This window comes from Schistocerca serialis, chromosome 3 (assembly GCF_023864345.2).
Source record: "Schistocerca serialis cubense isolate TAMUIC-IGC-003099 chromosome 3, iqSchSeri2.2, whole genome shotgun sequence".
NCBI classification, from domain to species: domain Eukaryota; kingdom Metazoa; phylum Arthropoda; class Insecta; order Orthoptera; family Acrididae; genus Schistocerca; species Schistocerca serialis.
In genome coordinates this window covers 186929822-186936865 of record NC_064640.1, presented here as the reverse complement: position 1 = coordinate 186936865, position 7044 = coordinate 186929822, and the positions used below count along the sequence as shown (strand labels likewise).

At 41.1% G+C, this 7044-nt stretch overlaps 1 pseudogene; it reads left to right on the top strand.

Moving 5' to 3' along the window:
- Positions 1–304: 304 nt before the first annotated feature.
- On the top strand, positions 305–422 carry LOC126471643 (5S ribosomal RNA; annotated as a pseudogene).
- Positions 423–7044: the final 6622 nt, after the last annotated feature.

Below are 7044 nucleotides of genomic sequence, written 5' to 3'. Positions count from 1 at the left end.
GTGCGTTGAGCGGGCGTTCGATTCTTTACAGAATCAGTGGTTGTGGGTTTAATTGTTTATAAAGAGAGACCATATACTATTTGACTTTAGTCTGAAGATGGTGCGGGTGGCTGTAGGATGCAGTAGACTTGCACTGTATTGTCTCTAACTCTAGTCTAGTTCTGAACCCAGTGAACGATGACTGGGATCACTTGTCCATTGGCAGCTAATGCTGTCGTGAGGTACTCTTGGTACTTATACTGCGCGGAAATGACACTGAGTGACACCTTTCGTCGGCTGATGGGTGTCCATTTGAGTATTATTTGCCAACGGCCTTACCACAGTGGTAACACCAGCTCCCGTCAGATCACTGAAGTTAAGCGCTGTCGGGCTGGTCTAGCACTTGGATGGGTGACCATTCGGTCTTCCGAGCGCTGTTCTCAGGCAGGGTGCACTCATATGCTGTGAGGCAAAATGAGAAGTTACTCGATTGAGAAGTAGCGGTTCCGGTCTCGTAAACTGACATAGGTCGGGATAGCGGTGTGCTGACGACATGCCCCTCCATATCCGCATCCAGTGACGCCTAGTGTTGGAGGCAGATCAGCGCTCTTCTACGTATGGCTGTTTGCTGTATATTCCGGAAAACGCAACACGTTTATATTCTAGTTCCTTACCATTACACAAATTTGTATGTTAATACCATATGTAGTTCATTTTTGTTTCATTTGCAGATGCGCATCTGTAGTTATCTATGCTGGAAGCGAACCCTTCTGTTTACTTACATTAGTAGCACCAAAGGCATTGTGGACATATAACATGATGTACCCGTATCTCTGTTGTGCACCTCACAAATCTGAAATGTCTGGTAAGCAATAATTTATAGGCTGTTAAAAGTCTCCAGGCCTGCTAACCCTCTGCTCTGTCACCACGTACTAAGCCACAGTAACTCAACCATTACCATGTCAACTAGCTTCTGCGTTAGTAAGCGTAAAATTCAGTACAAATCCGCAGGCTTCCACCTGCTGATAAGACACTGGGACATTTCAGCTTCTGTACAAAAGAGGCTACCCAAGAAGCATTATGACTGCCTATTGCAGAATTCTGACCAACTATCCACCTGCCTGTCGGGGAGAAGTTACAGGGGATATCCAAGTCCATAGAAAGTTGGACTCTGAAGGAAACCATAACGAAAATGCTGAAAAATCGCAACTGGTAGGGATTCGAAAAAATAAATTGGTCAACTCGAGAAAACATAATACGGCAATGCCAAGAACTCTCTGTTGGTCCATCATGAACAGGGGACATCGGCCAGTTAAGTAATTGTGAATGTCAATTAAATTTACCAACAGTCGTGTAACTTAAGATGTTATTTTATTTTATTTTGAAGGCTAACAGTTTCAGCATTTCATTATGTCATCAAGTCTTCGAATGAAGCACTAGTGTAACGATTGAATGCACGATATCCAGAAATTTATGGTTCTATTTGACTTTTAGTTTATTTGGAGAGATGCATATGGAGCCCGAAGATGGCATAATGAAATGCTGAAACTGGTATCCTTCAAAATAAAATAAAATTAAATAACATCTTAAGTTACAGTGCTGTTGGCGAATTTAATTGACATTGACAATTGCCAAGAACTGTTTTTCAAGGCGAAATATACTAGTATTCGCTGTTTTTTTATAATAATAATAATAATTATTGTTTTCGGGTTCCGTGGAACCATGCCAGCAAAAGCTACTTGTTTATGGAACGAATGAATACATAGCTCGTAGAACTGAATAGAAAATTCATAAACATAAAAAAGTAAAGAATTAATAAAACATGACAAATTGTGAGCGCGTATATGAATAAACAGCACGTTACAGACCAAAGTTCTCAACTATTGCGAGTAAAGAGCATGCCACAAGGAAACCTTTCATCTTGAATATGAAAACTTGGAGTTCGTCTTCAGGTCTTTTCTGGTCCGCTGGAAGCCTACTGAAAATGAAACCTACTGAACAGTGCACACCTTTCTGTGCAGTGTTTGAGGAACTTTTAGCCAAGTGGATATCATTTTTCAGTCTAGTGCTCACTCAATGAATGTTGCAGTTTCCTCTGAATGAGTGAAAGTAGTAAACTACCTTACGTGAGGGCTACGTTTGTATTCTCAGTATGACTAAGTGCTAAGTGTTTCATGCACGCATGTCCGAAGGAACAATGTATCGGCCGGCCGAAGTGGCCGTGCGGTTAAAGGCGCTGCAGTCTGGAACCGCAAGACCGCTACGGTCGCAGGTTCGAATCCTGCCTCGGGCATGGATGTTTGTGATGTCCTTAGGTTAGTTAGGTTTAACTAGTTCTAAGTTCTAGGGGACTAATGACCTCAGCAGTTGAGTCCCATAGTGCTCAGAGCCATTTGAACCATTTTTTTGAACAATGTATCGTACCTCTTAATAACTCAGGCATTGCTATTTCGAATCATCTTATCATAGTCATTTCCACTCAGTAGTCGGAAATGCAACAACAGTTCTAAAGGCCACTGATTGGGAAAAGAGCAGTCATCATCATCAGGACATTTTCGTTCATTGCGTGTCAAAGAACATCATGCAAGGAAGTCGCAAAATTGCGATTGCCAGTACTATAAAATAAATATGGGAATATCTTAGTCGAACGAATAAAAATTGAAGCAGTTGTCCTTGTAGAGGCCACCACTTCATCATAAGCCATTCTGGCACAGTGCTGCCTTTTAGTCTACCCTGGATGCTTTGGACTTTATTCAGTCTGAGCTAAACGGAACAGGCAAAATACATGCTCTTCAAACGCATATACATTACTGTCGAGTATTTGAATTTGTATCTCATCAGTATTATGTATGTCTTCGGAGTGAGCGAGCGAGGTGGCGCAGTGGTTAGCACACTGGACTCGCATTCGGAAGGATGACGGTTCAATCCCGCGTCCGGCCATCCTGATTTAGGTTTTCCGTGATTTCCCTAAATCATTCCGGGCTAATGCCGGGATAGTCCTTCCCTAATCCGAAGACACCGATGACCTCGCTGTTTTGTCTCCTTCCCCAAAAAACATCCAATCCAATCTTCGGAGTGAGCCTACGTGATTGCACTCTACGCCGTTTATAGCTCAGGAGAGAAACTATCGTGTAATGGCTCCGCTGTACAAGAAACAATCCCCAGTCGTAAAAATAAGCAGGCCTTTCGAAAAAAAATTCTAGTACAATGTCATCGCCTAAACAGTCTTTACATTTTAAATTATAATATGCTATTCGTAATTTGCCATATAACTCGAGCAATGGTCTTATCATTTACTACTGTTAACTCACCTTTTTTGCAGCTAATGGTATCAAATACTGGAAGTTGGTAACAATAAAACACCCATAGTCAGTAGCAGTGAGAGACGACGTGAAGTGCAATACTGATGTAAAAATTTAGTAAGGATAATTTGATGGATCATAGGTTAATAAGGATAGCTATAGCGGGCAGTAGCTTAACTTCAGATAATGTATTTCAATTGCAATAAATTTTAGGTACCCTCTGTGATTTAATTTATCACCCACCAGAAATTTCACGATAACTACGATGTCGTCCTGAGGAAACAGATGGGTATTACACGTTTAAGAGTGTATTAATGTTGTGATGAATGTCTCACACGGGTACTGAATCCTTTCCTGAAGGAAACGACAGTTCTGAATGGTCTTTTTGAAACAGTAGGTTCTCACTCTGGACGGTAGGTGGGTAATCGAGTGAAGTCTGCTGGGTGCTGCACGTGAAAATAATACTCAGATACTATCATTTGTTTTTAAATCGTTACAACAACAACATGTCAGTTTTACTTTTGGTAAATTACGAACGATCTCGTCAGTAAAGACTGAAAACTCGCTCTCTCCCACTAAAAGTGTAATAGTTAAGAGTCAACCTTTTTGTGTAAGCCCCGGGTGTATTTCAGAACGATGTCACTTCCACATTCCTAGTTTAAGAAATATTTACAGAATAACTACAATAGCTGCGGCAGTTTTAGCTTATTGCGAGAACTGTCCGTGGGTACATGTCGTCACTTCAAACTCCCCGTCCATCGAAATTTGCTGTGTTACGCTCTCACTCGTCTATTTTCCTTTTAACTTAGTTAACACGATTGTGGTGTTAGGAGCGTATTCAGTTTCTTTACAGATTCATTGCAGCTGTCGATAACACGCCTTCGCAATATCGGGAGCCTGAAAATTTAACTACCTTGAATCTATTCGCAGCGTCGAAACCGGCTCTCCTGTTTAGTAACAGAATGGTATTCGTTGTCCAAAGAGACCTACATCGTTCGCTCGCTTCCGTGTTCAGTATTAACGGGCCCGGGGTTGTCGCCAACAGATCTGTGATAAGTGCGTCCCAAAACACAAACGGAGTACCGTGACTGAGACGCCGTGAGCGTGTAATGTGGGAGCACAAACGCACGTTAGTAAAAGTGTGGCCAATTCTCGCCGTCCAGCAGACCAGCGGTGTCGCCTTTCCTCTTTATCTGCGAGTAGCCGCGACGGCCATTAGCATTGATTCGCCCTTCAACTTTGCTCCGTAGTTTACTGGCGTCCGAAATTTGGGAGAATGCGGGACCCGGAGGGCGTTATCGAACGGCGTCGGCGGGGGTGGAGGCGGGGGTGGAACGGTGACGGTGCGTCGCAACAGCTTGCCTGCGCCCGGGCCGCCGCCGCTGCCGCCGCACTCGTACCTACCGCCCCTTTTCCATTCTCCCTATCGCGCTCATACACCGTAATATACATCTCCTCCTGGGGCCTCGTTAACTTCTCGTCTCGGCCGTGCGGTAACACGGACACCAACAGATTAACTTGGCTCCGCAGTAATTGCTCCGGTGACTTCGTTTAACGCGCAGGGTCCACGAATAAGCCTTTTATTTTAGAATGATTGCATCAGTGATTTCACATTGTTTTATATTTAACCAATTACAGTGTCTCTTTAAGTCATTTACGTTGCTCGCTACAATTACTTTTGACTGTCTTTCCCAGTTTCTACACTCTTTTGTCTCGAATTATATCCGGCGGATTCCGCAAGTTAACGAATCTACAGATTAGTGGAAATAGATAACTATCTTCATTACATTAATGTAGCGATGTGTCAAATATATTTGAAAAATCGTGATTTGGCAGAATAAACATATGAAAATTTATTAAAATACCGATCAAGAGTAAAGCATCTTGATGCAAAAATGTTGGTTTTGCTTTTTTTTGGGAGTGGTTGCCAACATAATAATATTGGACAAAATCAACTCCTGTCGGTGATAGCAAACACAAGTCTACAAATCAGTAACGACTGCCGCTTCTCTCAGAAACGGTTCTATTCCAATACAACACAGTCTAAGTCTACGTGGTTAATCTTCTCACAGAAGATAGCTTAAGGGGGGTAGGACTTCAAACGGCACGACTCGAAGCAAGAGAGGTACCACAGGACATTTTAATTCCCACTGTCTATACTTTCACAAATAAATTCATAAAACTTTGTCAGCGTGACCAGGAAGGATTCAGGATTCACATTCATAGCCGTGGAAGTTTAAAAACACAACAAAATATTTTTTTTTGCTTGTGAAAGTTCATAATTTTTTTAATTTACTACTGGCTACATTTGTTGCTATAGGTAAATTTTTCTACTTAAGTAAGAGATATTCTTCGATGAATTTTGCACAGCATACAAACCACACTTACAGGTGTATGAAACTCTAGAATTTATTTAACTTATGAAAAAATTAATGAGCTGTTACATTTTAAACTTCATGGTTAGAAAAAACTTAACTTTTATAGTTAATTATCTCAATTTTTACTACAGTTTTTAATAGATTTGGAAAATTCTAGAGTTTCATACACCTTTAAGTATGATTTGTATGCTGTACAAAATTCATCGAAGAATCTATCTTACTTATGAAGAAAAGTGTACCTATAGCAACAAATGTAGCCAATAGTAAGTGAAAAAATGATGAAATTTAACAAGCAAAAAAAAAATTATTTTGTTATGTCTTTGAACTTCCACCGTTATGGGCGTAAATCCTGAGTCCTTCCTGGTCATAGAGAGAAAGTTTTCTGAATTTATTTGTAAAAGTATAGACAGTGGGAATTAAAATGTCCTTAGCTGCCTCTCCTGCTCCAAGTCGGCCCGTTTGACGTCCTACAGCCCTTCAAAATGGTTCAAATGGCTCTGAGCACTATGGGACTTAACATCTGTGGTCATCAGTACCCTAGAACTTAGAACTACTTAAACCTAACTAACCTAAGGACATCACACACATCCATGCCCGAGGCAGGATTCGAACCTGCAACCGTAGCAGTCTCGCGGTTCCGGACTGAGCGCCTAGTACAGCCCTTAAGGAAAGGCAAACCTACTGTTACAGCGTTTCTAGATCTAGAGAAATCATTTGATAAAGTTGACTGGAATGCTCCCTTCCAAATTCTAAAGATGGCAGGGGTAAAATGCATGGAGCGAAAGGCTATTTACAATTTGTACCGAAACCAGATAGCAGTTATAAGAGTTCAGGGACACGAAAGGGAAGCAGTGGTTGAGAAGGGAGTGAGACAAGGCCGTAGCCTATCCCAGATGTTATTCAATCTGTATATTGAGCAAGCAGTAAAGGAAACAAAAGAAAAAAATTGCAATAGGAATTAAAGTCCAAGGAGAAGACATAAAAAACTTCGATGTTTGACGATGACATAGCAATATTGTCAGAGACAACAAAGGACTTGGAAGAGCAGTTGAACGGAATGGACAGTATCTTGAAAGGAGGATATAAGATGGACATCAATAAAAGCAAAACGAGGATAATGGAATGTAGTCGAATTAAATCAAGTGATTCTGAGGGAATTAGATTAGGAAATGAGACATTTAAAGTTGTAGACGAGTTTTGTTATTTGGGAAGCAAAACAACTGATGATGGTCCAGGTACGGAGGATGTAAAATGCAGACTGGCTATAGCAAGAAAAGCGTTTGTGAAGAAGAGAAATTTGCTACATCGAGTATAGATTTAAGTGTCTGGAAGTTCTTTCTAAAAGTATTTGTAAGGAGTGTTAACATGTATGGAAGTGAAACATG